The 22,370-nt window shown below is 36.5% G+C and overlaps 1 protein-coding gene across 13 annotated transcripts in view; it reads left to right on the top strand.

The window, feature by feature from the left end:
* Positions 1–291: 291 nt before the first annotated feature.
* Positions 292–22,370, top strand: part of inpp4aa (inositol polyphosphate-4-phosphatase type I Aa) — a 171,685-nt gene continuing 149,606 nt past the window's right edge. For all 13 annotated transcript variants that reach the window (XM_051927145.1, XM_051927144.1, XM_051927138.1 and 10 more), the window contains exon 1: positions 292–581. The gene's annotated coding sequence lies outside the window, so the exon portion shown is untranslated. The remainder of the gene's footprint in view (positions 582–22,370) is intronic.

The following is a 22,370-nucleotide window of genomic DNA, read 5'->3' as shown; positions in this document are numbered from 1 at the left end:
TGGTCACTTGTCTATGGGATATTGGAACGAACTCCCCTCATAGGTTTGGGCGTTTAGCTGGGTATACCAATATTTCTCCCACATCAGAACACAATACACAGCATTTAACATGTATACTTAAAAGACTGACTAAATAATCACATGTTCTCCGTTATTAAACGTTGACCCATCTATAGTGGGCAACTTGCAAAGCAAAGCTAAGCTGCGAAAGTGCGCTTTGAAGCAGAAGAGGAAATGGGCGTGTTTACATGACGTCAAGGTTACGTCATTCGTGACTAGAGAGAGGCTGGGCGGAGTGGTACTGCGGAGTGTCAAGAAGGCAGGTTAGAAGAAGAAAGGGAGGATATTTGAATATCTGTATGCATGTATGTATATAGAACATTTCAGATTTGATATTTCGGGTCACTCTAATTTACGTGATACCGTCCTCTATATGGTGCTGCACGTTTGTTCTATCAGTCTGTGAATTAAACCTCGAAGGTTAACACCTGCGGGAGTCTGCAGCACGCTTGCATTGTTCCTGGCCGACTGTTGTCCCTGCTTTATTTTACGCATAAATAGCAGCTTGGAAGTGATTCACGGTAAGGTCACCTTTTTGTGTCTATTTTCGATTTGACCGTGTCAGGAGGGAGAGGGTTGGGGTGGGGTGGACAGTAGCTGTCAAAATGTAATTCTCGATTAACGGTTTGCTCTAAATGGGGAAGAATCTTGCCTAAGATAAGCTTAGCAATGGAGATTTAAAACTGTTTTTCCTTGAACCATAAGGCTGTGTGTGCATCTTTTCCTTGATCTGTGCTAATATGACTAATTTTGTTTCCTGTCAGCCGCCGTAAAGCGGCCCTCTCTTAAGGCGAATTGTTTACATATGGTACGTAAATTTACGCGAAGGAAGATGCAGGAAGGTGGTTTGCAGACAAAATCTTGACAAGACTACACTGCCTTTGCTAACTGCTCACGAATTAACTGTCAATATATATCACGTATCATTGCTGACAACTAGGCACATGATGATCCAAATAGCGTGGACCTTTGAGGTGGTAGGCTGTAGAGTCATTCATTCCTTGATGTTCAATTAAATTGCTAATGCGTTTGCTGTTCTTCTGACCACATATATTTTATTCTGACATTATCGGAGCGTCTTAAAACGCGAGGGTTATGCCGTGGGTATATGTTGTTCATATCTGGGGACCAATAAGCAGCGCGCTGTAATAATCTCCACCAGTTCTGCACCAGTTCCTAATTCACATGCCAGCGCCACTTGCTGAATAATGAACAGCCCAAGTACTTGCCGTCACTGGATATTAATACCATATACCGTATGTCGCAGTGTTTTGAGCATAAATCAGAGATCTGTTGTCTTTTCTTCTGTCCTTTGACAGTAATTCTGTGGTCACATTTTTATTCCTTTGTTTCACACTTATTACTTGATTTGTCAAATAAACTCACTGAGCATATTGTTAGGAATACTTGCTTATCCATACAATTATCTAATGTGTCAGTCACGTGGTAACACCACAGTGTGCAGATACATGTTATGAGCTTTAGTTAATACACACATCAGAAAAGGGAATCAATGTGATCTCAGTGATTTTTACTGTGTTATGATTATTTATGCCAAATTGGTGATCATGTGAGATTTTTGCATACAGCAGTCTATATAGAGTTTACAGTACTCAGAATGGTGTAAAAAATCAAGAAGCATTCAGTGAGCATCAGTTCTGCAGATGGAAACATTTTCTTAATGAGACAGGTCAGATTAGAACCGCCAGATTTGGTTTGATCTGACAGAAAGGCTTCAGTAAGTTGGATAACCACTCTGTACAACTGTAGTGAACAGAAAAGAATCTCAGAATGAACAGCACATCAAATGTTGAGGCGGATGGGCTACAAAAGCAGAAGATAAGTCAGGTTCCATTCCTATCAGCTAAGAGCAGAAGGCTGAGGTTGCAGTGGGCACAGGCTCAGTTGCAGAATGGAAAACTAGCCTAGCCACATGAATCTTGATTTCTGCTGAGGCACACAGATAGTAGGAGAAGAATTTGTCACCAATAGCAAGAATTCATGCAACCTGCCTTGTGTCAACATTCCACACTGGTGATGTAACATGTAGGAAACGTTTTCTTGGCACACGTTTTACCTATTAGTACAAGTCAATCAACACTTGAATGCTACAGCTTATTTGAGTATTGTTGCTGACCATATTAATTTCTTCATAGTCACAATTTACCCATCTTCTAATGGCTACTTTTAGCTTAAGTAATGTCTTAGTCTTGTCACAAAGCAAAAGTTTTGCCAAACTGGTTTATGATAGTTTGTTCAGTGCTCTTTCAGTCACCTTTCCAGTCACCAGGGATATCATGTATAAACGGTACATGCTCACAAACATATTGCCTACGACCATTTCCTTTCTCCCATCATGATGTATAAAAACTAAACTTGGTGTAAAGCCACACACATTCTCATGACAGCACCCCACCCCTTCATTGCATATATGCACGTTTCTGCTTGATTTTGCAAACTGAGGGCACCCAACATCAAAGCAGTGCTACTGGTTTTGTATGGTTTCCCTTCCTTTTTAGATTCCCATCCATGACACAGGCTTTATCAAATACACTGAAATTAACTGTATGTTGTTTATAAATTTAAGGCACCTGATTGTAGTCAGACTACAACAATATAATGGTGCACAGAATGGCCAAGCTATTCCAAATACCATAGCTGCTTTAGCATTGTTACTGTCAGTGCACCAATCAGAGTATTTTAACCCACTGTATCTGAGTGTGGAATCACGGCTGTACAGCAGGTGATTGGAGGGCTCTGCGACGGGTTGTGTTGAAAACATAGAGGATTATCAGGATACAGCTTCCAGCTCTGGAGAACATTTATAGCACACACTGCCTCAGGAAAGCCACCAGCATCTGCATGGATTCTACTCAGCCATGCATACAGTCTATTTGAACTTCGCCCTTCCGGCAAACACTTCAGAGCCTTTCTTTCATGGACCTCAAGGCACAGAAACCGCTTCATCCCAAGAGCTATAAACACACTCGATCAGTCCATCAAGTGCTCCTGGTGGAACTGTTTGTACTGTTCTTATAATTACCTCACTGTAAACTTGCAGTATAGCATTAATATAGCACAACGTGAGATACCTTATGATCCATTTGCACTATATGCACAATATGTACATGTGTATTGTACTTATGCTTTCATACTGTATATTTTTCATTGTTTTATCTTATTATTATCTTATTATTTTTATTATTGTTATTATTGTTATTTTATCATTTTATAGGAAAACAAGTTTATGGAGAATTTTCATATTGAATCTCATTGTACCATACAATGACAATAAAGGAATTCAATTTAATTCAATAGAAGAGAGCACGTATTTATAGATAATAGATATGACTGACTTCTAAGTCGATTTAGATTTCCAAGAGCTATCCACTTGGAGCTGTGTGCTGTTAGAATACTAGGATGTATACTTGATATAATTTTAAGATGAAATGCATTAAAGTATGTGTTTTATACTATACAGATAAATTGTTGACTTCATTTAAATAATGTTTATTGTTAATAATTAAATGTGGGGGCGCAGTTGTGCAGTGGTAGCAATGAGCTGGCACCTCATCCTGGGATTGTTCCTGACTCGCGCTGGATGCTTGCTGCGACTGGCGCGACTTTGGATGGATAGATGGATGGAATAATTAAACACGTATTATGAAGATTTTTCAGTGCTCCTTAAAAGTTTCGGAGAAACGGTGTTCTAAGCTTACAGCTGGTTTGACATTTATTGCAGAGCTTATATTGTGGCGATTGGTTACGTGGAGAAAGAAAACAGAAGGACAGGAATTGGGAGATGGTATATTTGACAGAGACAGTACCACTGCAATAAATTATTTCATCAAAGGGTTGCGCATGTCCAAGCAAGCATCTTGAGGGAGGTAGGAACAATCCCTTTCAAAAACACATGCCCCCAATTTCTCCAGTCCGTACACTTTAAACTGCCAGGGCTTTAGTGAGAGCACAAAAGCAACTGAACAAAAGACATGATGCCGAGGGAAAATAAAAAGTTAAAACTGATCAGTATCACAAGCTAATGAAGCTTAATGATTAATATGTGCATTGTAATGGGAGTGGAAACAGAAGAGACAGACACACACATACATGTAGACCACTGCAGGTACTTGGCCCCATGTGTTTGAGAAGTGCTTCTTTTGTTACAATATAATTCAGTCATTTTGACTATTGCATCGCCATATGGCATAACAACAGCAAATAGAGTTTAGATAAGCATTGTGGCCTATAAATATACTTCGTGCTAAAGTTGCTATGACTTTACTCTAGAATGGCATGTTTGCTTGCATTTCCCATTAGAAAGCAATGTTGACTTCTTTTAGTTATTTATTTAGACAAGCAGTCAGAAGGTGGATGCTGTGCAGTCTTCTGTTGGTGTTGGGCACATTTAATGATTCGGGTGTTTTGTGTATAGAAACCTGCTGTTTTGAAATCTGCATCTTGTGTGTCCCTTTCTTATACTTTGACGGGATATGACACGTATCTTGAAATTCATATTTTCACAATACAGCTGCCTGTTCTTTCAACCTTACATCAACTCCTACACTATTGTCATAACTGAACAACAGATACAGCACCTATAACAATGTATTTGATTTCACCACTAGTTGTTTTCACTAGGTTTTCCCCTTGCAACAAGTTATGTTTTTTCCCTTAATACATGCAATATGCTCTCTGCATACAAGATATATATTTAATAGTTTGTCATAATAAAACGTTTGCTTTCTGTCTGACCAAATTAATAAAATTACCATTACTCTTTTGCAGCACAAAATCACCATCCCTATATTCAACACTGCCATTCATGAGACGTTGGATTGGTTTAGAAATGTGACACTCGATGAGCCTTCTAAATGTCCCCACCCAGTTTCAAGCAAAATTCTCTCACGATTGTCTCCAGACGTAAATATTATATGTCTGGCTCAGTGAGACTAATGGCTGTCTAAAAAAAAAAAAAGCTGTTAAAGGAGAAGAAATTTTCTCTAAAGCTGAATAATTCTACTATGATATTTCACACCTTCAACTAAACCAGCAAACTGTTGGTTTATTTTCAGTTACAATTAAGTGTGATTTTAGGCCAACAGCACCACACTTAACTATATGACTAGAGTTTCTGGAGACATAGGCAATGTCAGTCAACCATTACGCACTTCATATAACACTAAAAAAGGTCAATCTTTGTTTGACCTTAATTGCAAGCTTTTTTTCTAGCTCCAGCTAGATTACTTTCTTGCCTTTTAAGATAATTAGTTTCCAGCATTTTCTTTCTTTCTTTTTCTTTCTTTCTTTCTTTCTTTCCTTCCATAAAGGTCATCATTATGCAGAATTTTCTTACTCTTTATTGATGAACACTGTCAGTCACTTAATTCTGTATGCACTGGACTTGAATTTGATGCTTGGCCTCTTATTGGTTTCTCTTGCAGTTGTTTTATGTTTGGATGCTGAGTTTTAACTAATCTGCATGATGTGATGCAGTTTTAGTTTTTTGATTACTGAGTAAGCAGGATGCAGATGGGGTTGTAATCATTTGAATTTTGTACTCTTCATCTATTCCTTTCTGACTTCTTTATAAAGTTCTGTTAATTTTGATATATTTTCTTTGAAATATTTTTTATAAGTAATTACTCTTAAACAGAATGAGGATTTCAGGGTTGCATAGCGAACATTGCCAGTAAAGCAGTTTACTTCAGATGTAGATTTGTCAAGCAGCCAGAGACTGGATGTCTGAATCCTTATGCAAGGTGCATTTATGTTTTTGCCTTAAAGATATCTGCTAACAAATGCATTGTTTTGTCTTAGGCATTTCTGTTTGCAATAGAAATTCAGAATAGAATGTGCAAGTACCATTTGAATCCAGAAACAAGCATTTGTAAACAGTCTTAATGCAGTATATATGCCTGATTCTACTGTATACATTTTTCCTGGTTAATCCATTTAAGAGTCAGTTGGTCTAGTTTATACTTTCTCAGCATCAGGTGCAAGCTAGGGGCCATCCTAGATGGGACACCAGACCATTGCAGGGCACCCACCCATAGCCAGTAAATCACATAGATTCAGTTCAGACTTGACAGTTAGCCCATAGTTAAGTTTCAGTGAACAGAATTTCAGTAGTAGAGTTTGTTTTTTTCTCTGGCATTGGGATCATGGAAATGCAGCTTAAAATCAATACAGTCTTTCAGTTCACATTAGGGAGTAACTAAGTACAGGTGGAATTATGATACAATTATTAGTGTTTTTGTATTTGAGTTGTCAGTAACACTAGTGTACTTTTTCCTTTACTTGTGACAAGCTTGTCAATTAACAGCTTGGGCAGCATCTTAACAAAGTTTGTAAAGTTTAGGTCTTGTATGGTTTCCTTGAGTTTATGTTAATGTGTGTATGATTTGTAAAAATGTCCCCAATAAATTTACAGATTGTGTCACATTTAATTAATTAAATTCATAATGTATTATTGTTAAAGTTTAATTAATTAATTAATTAATCATTAAAGTTTTTTTTTGTTGCTGAATATTTTTCTAAGGTAAATCAGGAAGCTAAACATAGAACTCACTAGAAAATTAAGCACTTGTATGGCAGATAGGCCCTAATTTTGCTGTTTGCTTTTACAAAATGTTGCATCTTTTTCAGTCGTTTCTCACGAATCTGAGCTGTAAATACAGTGCATCCACATTTTGTTATGTTACAGCCTTATTCCAAAATGGATTAAATTCATTTTTTTCCTCAGAATTCTACACACAACACCCCATAATGAAAACTTGAAAAAAGTTTACTTGAAATTTTTGCAAATTTATTAAAAATAAAAAAATTGAGAAAGCACATGTACATAAGTATTCACAGCCTTTGCCGTGAAGCTCAAAATTGAGCTCAGGTGCATCCTGTTTCCCCTGATCATCCTTGAGATGTTTCTGCAGCTTCATTGGAGTCCACCTGTGGTAAATTCAGTTGACTGGACATGACTTGGAAAGGCACACACCTGTCTATAAAACCAAGCATGAAGTCAAAGTAATTGTCTGTAGACCTCCGAGACAGGATTGTCCCGAGGCACATATCTGGGGAAGGTTACAGAATAATTTCTGCTGCTTTGAAGGTCCCTATGAGCACAGTGGCCTCCATCATCTGTAAGTGGAAGAAGTTTGAAACCACCAGGACTCTTCCTAGAGCTGGCCGGCCATCTAAACTGAGCGATCGGGGGAGAAGGGCCTTAGTCAGGGAGGTGACCAAGAACCCGATGGTTACTCTGTCAGAGCTCCAGAGGTTCTCTGTGGAGAGAGGAGAACCTTCCAGAAGGACAACCATCTCTGCAGCAATCCACCAATCAGGCCTGTATGGTAGAGTGGCCAGACGGGAGCCACTCCTTAGTAAAAGGCACATGGCAGCCTGCCTGGAGTTTGCCAAAGGCACCTGAAGGACTCTCAGACCATGAGAAAGAAAATTCTCTGGTCTGATGAGACAAAAATTGAACTCTTTGGTGTGAATGCCAGGCGTCACGTTTGGAGGAAACCTGGCACCATCCCTACAGTGAAGCATAGTGGTGGCAGCATCATGCTGTGGGGATGTTTTTCAGCGGCAGGAACTGGGAGACTAGTCAGGATAAAGGAAAGATGACTACAGCAATGTACAGAGACATCCAGACTGGGGCGACGGTTCATCTTTCAGCAGGACAACGACCCTAAGCACACAGCCAAGATATCAAAGGAGTGGCTTCAGGACAACTCTGTGAATGTCCTTGAGTGGCCCAGCCAGAGCCCACACTTGAATCCGATTGAACATCTCTGGAGAGATCTTAAATGGCTGTGCACAGACGCTTCCCATCCAACCTGATGGAGCTTGAGAGGTGCTGCAAAGAGGAATGGGTGAAACTGGCCAAGGATAGCTGTGCCAAGCTTGTGGCATCATATTCAAAAAGACTTGAGGCTGCAATTGCTGCCAAAGGTGCATCGACAAAGTATTGAGCAAAGGCTGTGAATACTTATGTACATGTGATTTCTCAGTTTTTTTTATTTTTAATAAATTTGCAAAAACCTCAAGTAAACTTTTTTCATGTTGTCATTATGGGGTGTTGTGTGTAGAATTCTGAGGAAAAAAAATGAATTTAATCCATTTTGGAATAAGGCTGTAACATAACAAAAGGTGGAAAAAGTGATGCGCTGTGAATACTTTCTGGATGCACTGTAAGCTTGATTATGCAGTAGTTCATCCCTAAACACAGTATGTGACATATAAAGCCACAATGTTTAATATAGTAATTAAAAATCCGATTTGGTTATATTTTTACTAGTAAATATTTCCGGATGGGAGGTAGATGTTGGACATTGAAATGACTTCTCCATACTCTTGATAAGTTTACACTAAAACTCCAACCCACACTGCAACACTGCGTACTGTTAAAGTACCTCCCTGTGTTGAAAGTTGTTTCTGCCAAATTTTCTATCCATCACTGAAAGATAAGTTAAGCTCTGCTGTTCAGTTAAGTTTTAAGGTTAAAGCTTAATGTTTAAACAGAAGACATGAACAATAAATTTGTTAATGATGTACATGATTCTTTGAAGTGGAAACACCATAACAATAAATAAATAAATAAACATATTGATAATTATGTTCGAATTATGGTGAGTCTCATGTATATATGGACATTGAATCACACAGTTTTTGCTGGTCAGTGTTTATATATGTAAATATGTGCACAAAAATAAAATTACAAAGCATATTTATTGTACTTGCAAGAAAGAGGAAATTCAGTGGCATTTTTTTCCCCCACTCTTTATGCTGGTGGCTTAAGTAATGTCAACTCGCACACTGAAACTTTGTGAGAAGGAAAGTACAGTTTTAATTAATATATATTTGCATGCTATTCCTTTTCATGTTAAAGATGGTGATATAAGTTTGTTTGGCAAGTATAGCCTGATGTGGACTGGCACACCCTTCAGGACTTGCAAATGTCTAATGCTTCTCGGGTATGCTCCAATGTTTGGTTTTTGGTGTAAGAATTTTCATCCTTTATTGCAGCTTCTCTGTAATACAGTAAACAAAATTTTAGCAGTTGTTTCAGGACATTTTCTTTGCACTTGTTTTCACATTTTTGTGATAATTTTAACACCAATATGGTTTTTCAATACCAAGGCAGGGGAAACTGAAGGGCATTCACAAAAACTAGGGAAAGAAAAATAGAATACATTTCCTTGCAACAAAAAGTGTAGTGAATGCTATCTGAACAACTGATTGTTTTTTTTTTTTCAAAATTAGTTACAGTAAGGAGACCAGGGTTCACATCCCGGGTCGTCCTTGAGTTTGTATGTTCTCCCCATATCTGTGTGGGTTTCCCACAGGTTTCTCCCACAATCCAAATACTTGCAGTTTAGGTGGATTTGCAATACTAAATTGGCCTTAGTGTGTGGTTGGGATGTGTGTGTGTTTGTGTGTTCACATTCACTCTGCAATGGACTGGAGCCCTGCCCATGGTCTATATCTGCATTGCACCCTCTGCTTGCTGGGATAAGCTCCAGCACTGTCCATGATCCTTTTCAGGACTAAGCAGCTTAGAATGTTAGTAGCTAGTAGTAGTTAGTAATAGGTTAGACTGTTAGTAGCTAAGTAACTGGAAACGACTTTTGACTGGGTACTATGTAGTTTCATATAGTATAATACATTTATGGAGTATTGTCCAAAATTATGGCTACCCAAGAAACATGTTTTAAAGCTAGTTATTTGGGCAGTAAGCATTTATTTTTGTGTAAAACCCTGTATGGTGATAGAACAAACATCAATGACATGTTTGTAAAAAAAAAAAGTCAGTATTTTGTGTGACCTCCATTAGAATGCAAAGCTGAAGCAATTTACTTTGCTATTTTGCTGTTTAATTTTGTCATGTAATCTTGTGGTAAATTCTTGCAGTCTTCTTTTGAGTTTGGCAGGTGGTTGTTCTTTTTCCTTTCTACGTGATCCTGCTTCACGCATACTGGAGTTGGGACCCCAGCAACAGCAAAACTAACACTGTTAGTTTTCTGCAGACTTCCACTCCATGTAGGTCTCAGTTGTGTTTGCAGCATGTTCAGAAGTTATTTTTGCCAATAGTTTTTTTTTTTTATACCTCTCCGCCAGCAGTTATTATTCCTTTGATTATAGCCAGACCTCATATGTCTTTGGCTGAAATGCAACCCCACACCACATCAGAGCGGTTACCATGCTTTGCAGAAGGCTGCAGATAGGCATCAATATACTGCTCACTAACTATTCTTCTGACATACTGGCGTCTTTGTGAACCAAGAATTTAAACTTTGAATTATAAGATCTTCTGTGACTGATTGTTGCCACTGCAATCCACTGCTCTGGATTTTATTCTGTCATTTTAGGAAATGACCTTTCTATACTTTTTAATAGATACAGACATCATTTTAGGTCTTCCATTGTGGTCTCCATGTTCTATCTGCCCAATTTCTTCAAATTTCTTTATAACAGCTTGAAAATCCAGTTTGTTGTTTTTTTTTGGATGATGAATATAATGTTGTGGGGGAAAAAACAAAAAAAAATGATTTAAAGTCTTTCAAAGTATTGAATCATTTCCAAACCTCTCTTCAGGCGACTCGATTATTTGTGGTTACCCACCAACACACCTATTTATTTGTTAAATTGCCCGTAAAACACACCAGCTCAGCTCAATACTACAAGATTAATTTGAATTGGGTATCCTGTTGATGAAATTTAACAAAGCAAGGGATGGCTGTACAGTCTTGAAATGTGGATTGGAAGCAAACCTGAGTTGTTCCAGACATCTCATGAGATATTAGTAAGGTTTTGGAAAACACAACTCTTGTTAGTATTATGATAACATTTCACCAGAAAATAAATTCTTAATGCCTAGATAACTCACTTTAAAAATATTTTTTGGGAGAAATAAAACAATTCCATATTACTGTATATAAAGTATTTTGCATTATATTATATATAGAGATGTGACACCTCTAGATTTCAGTCAAATATATATTACACTGGAGGCTTTATCCGAGATGACAGGTGAGAGACACACAACAAGTCAGGGCCAGGAACTGAAATGACCATCTTCTGGGTTTAAAACCCAATGCCATAGTGACTAGGCTACACTGCCTGTCTATTTGTAAATGTTACTTGTACAGATGAATTGCATGATAAAAAAATCCACTAATTAAGACATGGTTTCTAATCATATTTATGAACTTAATTTGTATATTAAAATTCAAATTCAAGATTACAAATTCAAGAGTTCATATGGCATTTTGTGAGTAACTGTATTAGGTGTTTAAAGCAACATTTTCTGAATTATAATTTTAAGAACTGTAAACGGATATGCAAATGTGACACTTATAATGTGTGAATTAGGTTTTAAACAAGGGAAAAAATCACTTGTTGCAAGCTTATTTCAAATACGAATCACCATATACAAAATTATTTTAGCTGTAAGTAAACTGATCTTTAATCACAATGTGGTGCCATTGCAAAGTTCTTTTTTGGATGTAAATTTCTAATGATCATTACGCTGTTAACCTCTTTTTATAAAGCACTGGTGAGGTGGTATTACAGCTGTTATTTGTATATGCAAAAATCTATGTTATCTTTTTTTGTGTTCTTAGGTAACCCAAAAAGTACTGTATAAGAGTAGTATTAGAAATATGGGGCTTTAGAGATGGCCTTTTTAATAAAAATAAATAATGGGACAAAGGCCTTACCTGACCAGCTTGATGAAGCAGTGATTTTTATGGCTCATTGGCTCCCTAAAAGATGATTGATTGACCATCTCATTTTCTGTATTATGATGCCACTGGATCCTTAGATGTGCATAATTGTAAGATAGTCTTGAATAGATTAAGGCAGTATGAATTGAGTCTAAAGTGAATAGAATATTATTGTGATCCTTAAAGTTAAATTTTCTGGAATCGGGGCTGAAATGATATTTCATAGTTGAGATAATTTTTGCTTTTATAATGAGGAAACAAATTAATTCCAGGTAACTGAGCTACAGTTTAATTATAGATAGGATGATAGACAGTGTGTAGAGCTAGAGTATGCATAATATAATGCGCTCTTAACAAGCTTAATTTCATGCCTTACAGGCAACATTTTGGTGCCTCATTTTTTTTTTTTCATGTAGTTATGCTCTGCGTTAAAGTTAAACATGCAAAGTGGGCCCCACTTTAAAATTAATGTATTTTGTGGGCCCCATTCAAAATAATCATCTAAAGAGTGACAGACATATGAAAACTGCTGTGGTTTATTAGTCCATGGAAGATGTATAAAATGGTATGGATCATTAAACTGTGTTAAAATCTGTCTTTGTCAGTGTTGTTTTTATAATTTGAGCAGCATCACTTATCTAGTTGTATATAGACTGTCAGAAACAGTGCTAACTAAAGTTTTCAACATGGTGTTTGTAAAGTCAGGTGACTGTGTAGAAGTAAATAATCAGTACCCCTTCTTGGAATACAAAAGTGGTACATGAAAGCTTCCGTAACTGATCTGTTCTTCTGCCTCTTACCAATGGATTTACAGTATTTAGTGTCAAAACTGAACTAGGCGTCTATATATTCTATAATTCATAGTCTATTCTTTAAGAAGAAGGTTTGTATTTTGAGGGAAGTGTTCACTGAGTTTACACATTTTGTTTCTGAAACATGTTCCCATGCTTCTGTACAAGTGTCCGTCTTCTCATTCTGCCACATTTTGAAGTTTAATTGCACTCTAGAAAATCTACTTTATTAAGTTACTTTGTCTTTATTTTAAACTTTGTCCCTGAGACATTTTGCTTTTGAATGGTAAATTTCCAAGCCTCCAATCTTGTGCAAACAAACATCTCTTCAAGGATTTGCATGTGTTTAGCTCCATCTGTTGTGCCCCCTAGTTTGATACTCAATCATTGCCAACTAAAACAGTTGTAATAAAATGATACTGCTACAGTCATAATTTCATGGAGTTGATGTTTTATGGAGTAACTGTTGTTACAGGGATATTTTATTGAATGCCTTGGCACAGTTTTATTCTAGTGTTATTTTCAGGGTTTATTTGTACAGCTTTGAATGCACTGTCTAGCCATTGACTCTCGCACAGACAGAAATGTTTTATTGAAATCTTGTAATCTGCATTAATTGTACACAGCCTTTGATGACATTATGATGACATGGTTTGTTCACTGAAGATAGCTGGTTGCACTTTACCTTACTTAGGAGTTTCATTCCAAAGATTGTTAATATTCCATTAACTATGAATTTAAGTGTTATATTTTTTATTCTTTTATTTCTTGCACTTTGTAATACTTAAGTTTAATGGAGGCAGTCTGATTAGAATTTCTTGTTTGTAGCTTCAGGATTCCTGAGCGGATTACTTTCTGTGTGGAGTTTTTGTTTTCTCCCAGTATCCTTATTTCTCCAGGTACCTCTGTTTCCTTGTACTGTATATCTCCTATTTGCTTAATTGGTGATTCTAAAATTAAACAATATGAATCAGTTTATGTCTGTATTTTTGTAAGTATGCCCTGCAATAATTTAGTGTCCCATTTAGGGTTAATTAGTACTGCTTACAGGGCAACCTCAGGCACTCCTTGACATTGTAATTAAAAGAAAAGAAAAGACAGCTCGGGCCACACAAATATATGTATGTCTTGCAGTGGAATCTATGCATGAACATGAAAAGGATACCTTATGTTTAGATTTTCAAGCAAAAACAATATTTTAAAAAGTTGCTGGGTCATGCTTTATTTCAACATTACAGAAAATATGTTATTAAAAAATAATAATTTACCTAATTATGCCTAAGTAAACATTTTTCTTTTGCTATAATTATTACCCTCAGTGTTTTTCTGTAGGCCTGGCTCCATGTTTAAAAGCATAATATTAAAAGATGATGGATGTCTGGAGGCTGTAAACTGGCAGAAAACCAGGCAGACTGATATAATCAGTAAATACTCTGATGGTTGTAGCTTTGTCTGCACTGTTTATTATATAAATTGAATGAATTAAGTTATTGCTTGCACAACAGCAAATATTGGCGCTCAAATCCTATGCATTAGTAGTGTTTTCACTACTGAAGAAGGTTCTCCTAAAGGCATTTGTTTGATTTCTTCAATTGTTTTTAAACATATGAATGTGGATAATTCTGTAGAAGTATGTAATTCCTAGAAAAGTTCACGTTGCTTACGTTTTACACCCTTGAAAATATTTGTAAAGTCTACTCATAGATTAACCCTGTACATTTGTTGTTTAAGTGTCATTCTGCAACCAAAATAATAATAGAACTACCTATGAATAAGAAGCATTTAATATTAAAGGTACAGTATACAGAGCCATTTCAGATAAGAATGATCCTTGTAAAATCAAGTCAAATTTTCCATGGGGAACATGTGGTGTTAGAGGCTTTGCCCAGGTGAGTTAACAACAGTACAGTCACTATCTACATTTGCAGGAATACAAGGATAGTCAAATGTTGTACTCTGCTTACTCATATAAATGTTTTTACTTCATCACTTTTTTCTTCATGTTTGATTGTACAATTCTTTGCTAAGAACAATTTATCTGAAAAAACACATTTAACAGCATGTCCTTTATTTATATACTATGTGTGTATGTGTATATTTACTTAGTGTATTTGTATATAATATTATGACGCCAATGGTACAAGCTTTTATAGTGTACATGCAGTATTGAGGTGTATGTCCTGTGTAAAGAGGATATGTGAAGCTTAAAATGTAAGATAAAGCATTAACATCACCATTTCATTAGTGCTACCACAGTGCCAAAATGGCAACAGGAGAGGCCATTGTTGCTTTATCTTATGCGCTAGCATGTAGCACAGCTTGGTAGAGAGTGGACTGCATATGCTATGTCCATATACTGTAACTTGGCTGCATGTTCAGACCTTATAGGTTGCACATCACTGTGCTGTAAAGTCAGCTTCTGTCAAGTCTTGGGTACATTGTTTAGATGGTAAGGTGGCTGACCAATAACACAAGATCTGTAGAGAGCCTGACTTAGATTTTAGCAAATCCTTAGTTAAAGGGCTTAATGCCCCGATTTTCTTTTAGAGAAGGAGAGATACGCTCAACAAAAAGGCATGAATTCCTAAATACAGATACAAAAGTACAATAGAAAATTGAATCCAAAGACAAAATGCAAAATCCACAAAACAGCAAGTAACAAGCAAAAATCAGCAGAAGTTAGAGGTTAAACTCCTGACTGCCTCATAATGTTAGCACCTAGAACTGTGAGATCAGGTTGTTTGCAAGAAGACAGCCCTAGACAGTACCTAACAGCATCGTCTTCCCTACAGAAGCAACACAAGCGTGACACTCTACACTGAGCACTTTTCTCCTTCCCACAAGACAAAGATAAGTCCTCACCACAGTGATCGAAGGGTGGAATTCTGTTTAGAAGAAAGAGGCATACTTGTACATGCATGGTTGCTGTTAGAACATAATTAATATGACATAGTGGTACAGCAGCATGTTGATTTTTGAAGTAAAGTACAGTATGCGGCAAAATTGTGTTTGGCAGTGTCCAAAATGTCTTTAATCTTCTTGGACAGCCATTCTCCAGACAGGAAAACAGCATCAAAAATATGCTGTATCCATATTGAAAAGAAAACTATTCTGAACATCTCTCAGGTAATATAAGAAAAGGCTGTTGTACAGTAGTTAAGTGTTAGTAAGACATCACAAATCATAATATCAGGAGTGTCGAGTGAAAGTTAAAAGCAGTTATTGCGTGCAAGGTCACTACAACTATTGTACATGTTAACCATACATAATGTATGTACAGCATTTTTTTGTTATGATTACAGATGCAAGATTGAAAAAGCAGCAGCTTATTCTGTGCTTTAATATTTGACATTAAGCACAACTGTTGTGCAGTAATGTTTTCCAGCTCAAAACACATAAAGAATTACAGAAAAATAAATATTGAAAACATGGAATATGTCTGACTGGCTCAGTTTATTAATGTTCATATTATTCATTGCCATTTAGTGACAGGCCTGCCACAAACCTTTTTTGTCAGACACATGCTGCAGGAAGACCTTTGTTTTCCCCAGATGAGTATCCCTGCTGCAAGCACCGAGTGCACCTTCTTCAAAGCGCATATTGACAATACATAATTCACACAGAAACTACTAATGCAGTATGATTAATACTTGTGGTTGCTAATCCCTAACATACTATCAATGGTTAACATATTAATCTGTGATTATAGTTAAATAAATAGACTGACTATAGTAGCTCCCTTGTAAAAAGTGAATTGTGTTAAGCTATGCCAATGGTGAAGACATTAATGTGACTTTTATGTGTGTTATATACCGTAATTATTTCCCATTTTGCAATACAAAATTTGTACCATGCTGTTACTTAAATAAAAAGAATGCTGAAAATGTCATAACACTATAGCATATAATAAAAGGCAACTCCTACTTGCTTGAGGAAGTTAGATTGTAAACTGAACTCCAAGCAAGAACAGAGCATCAATAGACTTTTCTAAAAAGTGCAGGAACATTTAAAGATTATTAGAATTATTTTCTTTTTTATAATTTTTTGCTGTCATTTATATTAGAAGTTAGAAATTGCCAAATTAAATCATTCAGTAGGGTTTGAGTAGTAAGGTAAGGTTGCTGAACATGTAAATACTAGAAAAGCAGCAATGAAACATAAGAAAATAATAAAATATTATATGGATGGCTTTTCAGGCAAAGTAGTGTCTTAAGATGATTTTAGAGGAGGATTTAAAAAAAATGGTTGCAATTATAACAAAAAATACTGCACTTTAGGTTCACTGATTATTAGGGAGTGTGTATATGATTTTTGCATACTTCATTATTTTGACCAGTCTGCATATGTGTGTACAATATTAAAATGTTATTAGAAATATTTTATGTGTTGTTAACCCTGTTGTCTTATAGCATAAGAGAACTAGGTTCAGTTCCTGACCCAGTCACTATCTTTATGGACTATGTACTTTCTCCCTATTTGCTTGTAATTGTTTTTCTGGTACTGTAATTTCCCTAAGCCATTTGTGGAGATATTGCTAAATTCTGAATTATTATTATGTATTGTTTGAGTTCTTTTCTTTTTCCAGTTTGCACTGATGCTGTCATCATGGCCTGACCCTGTCACTGACACATGTTCCCAACATCTCTAAATACATTACTTGGTTGTAAAGATGTCTGTGATATCTGCTAGGGAAACAAGACAACATAAAACATAATCAGCACAATATACAATACAAGAAAGAGAGTGAGTGGGCTTTTGAAAATGGTGATAAGTGTACTTATATTAACTTTTAATCTGGAATTCATCTTGCATGCTGTAGTTGATGCCCAAGGATAAGACATTGAAACTGCAAGACATTGCACTAACTGGGCGTCTTCTGCTGAGTGCTTGACTTGCAGTCCCATTTTCACCTCACATGAAAGTCGATGTTAAACTAAGGTTGTTTAATTTGAAGGAGCTCCTCTTGAGCACAGTAGCTTTCTCTGGACACACAGTTGATGCAGCTTCAGAACATAGGACATGACAAGATGACAAAGGTAAATTATCAGCGTATTCAGTTTGGTAGATTATATATAATATATAAATAAATACTGACTACAGTGGGATCAGTTTATGTTGTGAACATGGATGACTAAACTGTGAATCATTAAAATGCCAAGTCAGTTTAGCTCAATTAAAGTCACAGTTTTCTTCAATAATCCTAATTCATTCTTTTACTTGAAGCAGATCTCTAAAGTCACAGTGACAGACTAAAAATATTTGTAGTTAAATATATATATATAAAAAAAATCGAACATAATTGTTGCTTTGAAAAGCGAGTTTAAATAATCAAAAATTGTTTTGATCGATAAAAGGAAATAACAATAATTATAATGGTAGAAAATGTCTGTTTTTATTATTGATCTGTTTAACATTCTGTTCTCCAACATAAGCCGTGCTTCAGGAGACGTCAAAGCTTTTAGGGTTTTAATTACTATTTTCTGACTAACAAAATTAAATGCTTTAATTATTCCTTTAAAATTTTTGTTTTCACTTCAGATGTGCTTCCTCTATATTCAATTTGTAACTGAATAAATAATTTGTGCCCTAAGGTTTTGAAAGTTTTTTCTAAAAATAGACACTGTAATATAAAAAACAGAGGTCTTGTAATACAATTTGCATGAATTTATTACTTTACTGTTGCTGTTTACGTAGAGCATATAGTTTTATTCACTATTGTCTACTGAATTGATTTGGGTGGTCCTTGCAAGTAAATAATTAATTCCTAGCCTGGATATTTTATAAAATAGCATTATTATTTAACATTTTAACATTAGTATAAGCATTCATTAATTCATTAATGCAAAAAGGGCTGAAATGCCACCAAAAAACCTTCTTGCTTGTTTTTAATCCTGATGGCGTATACATTTTTCACCGCAATACTTCATTAAGTCACAAATGTATTTTTGTTGGATTCTCTAATATTTGCAAGTCTGTTAAATAAGTCCATGGGCACTTAATATGTTTTTCTGTAGAGCTGCTTCTCATTCCAAAGGGAAGTCAAGGAAGAAAAGAATTTTCTCAGCAGTGTACATGTACTGTATTTTGTGATGGAGCTGGGGATAATAGATAGACCTGATGGGAGGACTAGCCTGCAAAAGAAGTGATATTCTCTATGGCAGATTGTGGTTTGAGCCCATGTCTTAAGTCATGCAATCATCTTCCCTTACCTCGGACCATTTATCAAATGTGCACAGCATTCACCATTATATCCTTTGCAAGTTACTCTCATACATAGGCCCAGGAATTTCCTCTTCATCGTATTAGGAATTTATTTTTGGACTGTTTAGTGGGTAGTGGTCACCTAAATCCTGCTCTTGTTCCTATTTGTTTTTGGTTTGTAATTTTTGCAGGTTTTCTGATATGTGGGCTTATTGTTGTTTCACTTATTTGTGGGGATTGTGTTCACTTCATGTTAAATTCTCTCTAAACACTATTGCTCCCTTAGTTTAGTGGTTGATGTTCCTTTGCATTTACATTTACATTTACATCATTTAGCAGACGCTCTTATCCAGAGCGACTTACAACAGTGCTTAGTAGTCTACGACTGTTCTTCGGTCTTTAAGGCTAGGATTAAATCTACTGTCATTAAACAAGTTACCGCTGACCAAGTTGTATACAAAACCCTGCTAGAAGAAAATAGTAAGTTAGTACAAAATTTTTTTTTTTTTTTTTGAAAAAAAAAGGGTAGAAAAAAAAAGTATGGGGACTTTAGTCCAAGTGCTGTTGAAAGAAGTGTGTCTTCAGGCGACGTTTGAAGACAGTGAGGGTCTCCGCTGTTCGTACAGCAAGAGGAAGTTCGTTCCACCACTGAGGAGCCAACACTGCAAAGAGTCTTGATGCATGTCGTCCTCTTCTTTTAAGTAAGGGTGGTTCGAGACGTGCAGTGCTTGATGTTCTGAGACAGCGAGAAGTGACACGCTGCTTGACCAGTGCTGATATGTAAGGTGGTGCAGCTCCAGTTTTGGCCTTAAAGGCAAGTGTTAGGGTTTTGAACCTGATGCGGGCAGCCACAGGGAGCCAGTGCAGGTTCCGCAGCAGAGGTGTAGTGTGCGAGAATTTGGGAATATCAAAAACGAGTCTTGCAGCTGCATTCTGGATCAGTTGCTTGAAGTGGTCGTGTTGCCTTTAGTGAAAGTCCAGACAGCAGAGAGTTGCAGTAGTCCAGCTTAGAGATGACCAAGGTCTGGACGAGAAGCTGAGTAGCCTCTGTAGTGAGAAAGGGGCGGATTCTCCTAATGTTGTAAAGGAGATATCTGCAGGACCTGGAGAGGTTGCTGATGTGTGGAGAGAAAGACAATTTTTCGTCTAGAGTGACACCAAGACTTCTTGCCGTTTTTGAGGGGACGATAACCGAGTTGTCAAGAGAGATTGCAAGGTCAAGATTCGGAGATGAGTTGCCTCTGATATACAAGAGTTCAGTCTTGCTGGGATTCAACTTGAGGTGGTGGGAAGTCATCCAAGAGGAGATATCAGCAAGGCAGTTTGAGATGCGGGTTGAGACCTGCTGGTCATCGGGTGGAAAGGAGAGAATGAGTTGACTGTCATCCGCATAGCAGTGGTAAGAGAATCCATGTCCAGCTATTACCTTCCCAAGAGAACCTGTGTATAAGGAGAAGAGAAGGGGTCCTAGGACAGAGCCCTGAGGAACACCAGTGGTCAGTCTTCGTGGAGCTGACTGGGAGCCTTGCCAGGCAACCTGGAATGTCCGGTCAGCAAGGTAAGAAGCAAACCATTGCCAGACAATGCTTGAGATCCCAAGACTAGTGAGAGTTTCCAGAAGTATCTGATGGTTGACCGTGTCAAAGGCTGCAGATAGGTCCAGAAGTATGAGGACTGAGGACAGGTTGGTAGATCTGGCTGTGTGAAGGGTTTCAGAGACAGCAAGAAGTGCAGTCTCGGTAGAATGAGCTGCTTTGAATCCAGACTGGTGAGGGTCAAGAAGGGCGTTATTGCTTCTCATTATGAAATATTTTGATTATTATATGCAGTTTCCAGTTTAGTCTATTACTTTGTGCAAAATTTTATGTCAATCTAATTGAGTTTGAGGTGGTGGTTGTGATTGTCCTCTCTGTTTGGATCTTGTAGAGTCTGAATTGGGTGTTCTCAAGAGGCAGTTTTGTTATCAGCCTAAAGTCCACACTGTAGCTTTTCCATAGCTTTACAAGATTAGGGGCTAAAGATCTGTGGCAAAATGGTTAAGTACCTTTAATTCTTTCTTTTTGAACTCCAATGAGTAATTATGAATCAGACAGCACAAATGATTTGACTGTTACAGTCAATAGTATTTAGCAAAAAAAGATGCCTAGTCTTTGAATTACTGTATGACAGAATCATTTTTGATTTTTTGAAAAACTTAGTCTAGGTAGAAATGCAAATAACACACACTCACAATCACACAATCTGTGAAGTTCAGGAAGGAGTAGGCTGCATCTTACCTGAAACTGTTAAAGAAAAATTAAACCATGTAACAGAATTAGAAATCAAAAGCACACAACAGTTTTAAATTACTGTATTAAGATGTTGTACAGACCGTAACATGTATAGAATAGTTTTATGATAGTCAGACACTAGTCACAGTGATGTAATCCTTGTTTGTTACTGTAATGGTAGTTATGCTACACAATTTTAACAGCAGTCCTTTCAAGTGCTAAGACTTATTACTTATAGTGTACATAAAAAAAAATTAAAATCACATATGTGCTGTTTGGCAAAAAATCATACTGTTTACTCTCATTTTCTCCTGTATTTTAAAGTTTACATGTTTCCCTGACATTTTCTCCCATATACACAAAAGGTTTCATTAACAGTGTAAATCAAACTAAGAGTGTCTCCTTCTAAACATGGAATTAACCAACCTGGCTGAGATTCTATTATGTGGCACAGTAAGATTTGTGAATTTCCACATTTAAAATGAGCAAAAATTATTTTGATAGTATTACTAGACAGTGTTGTTTTTGGTTGTTTGGAACCCTAAAATTATTGCAATTGCTGTAGCATGTGATTTCAACTAGGTTAAACCTGGAAATGAGACTACAAAATTAGTCGTGCTAGTCTACAAGTAAAAAAGAACTTTCAAAATTTATCATACGTTTTGATTAAAACATCTGACTACATTGTATTCTCACAGTACATGCCTGCTTACATGAGTAGAGCTGTTGTTATGGTCAGTTGTCATCTTCAAAGGTTGAGGTGCTTACTTGTCTCTCAAAACCTCTCTCTTAAAAAAGAAAAGCTTATAAAGCCAGAGGCCATGTAAGCATATCACTGTTTACTGTTGGTACTACTTTGGCAGTCTACTGCTATCGTTTGCATTAATTCCTTTTTTTATTTTGTGCATTCAGTTCTACATGCTAAATCTATCCAAAGACTAGCTTTTAAATGAAAGATCTATCTATCTATCTATCTATCTATCTATCTATCTATCTATCTATCTATCTATCTATCTATCTATCTATCTATCTATCTATCTATCTATCTATCTAATATAAGTAAAATAAAGCAATGTTTACTGATTCACTCATCAGCAAAAACATTATTTCCCATTTCAATAAAAAGTTTAAAAGTGACAGGATGGTACATCTAGGGCTGTAGATATCTGCTAAGAAAGGACATTTTGATACCTCAAACTGAATAAAAACTAAATACCCCAAAATCTTAAAAATGCTTTTACTGATTTAACTGAAATTTGCTGATGTTATAGAAAAAAACAAATTAGCTGACCCATGTTTTTTTAATTTGTCATCGTTAACGT

This window comes from Erpetoichthys calabaricus, chromosome 4 (genome assembly GCF_900747795.2).
Source record: "Erpetoichthys calabaricus chromosome 4, fErpCal1.3, whole genome shotgun sequence".
NCBI classification, from domain to species: Eukaryota; Metazoa; Chordata; class Cladistia; order Polypteriformes; family Polypteridae; genus Erpetoichthys; species Erpetoichthys calabaricus.
Note: the sequence above shows the minus strand (reverse complement) of the source record. Positions and strands in the feature narration are given on the sequence as shown.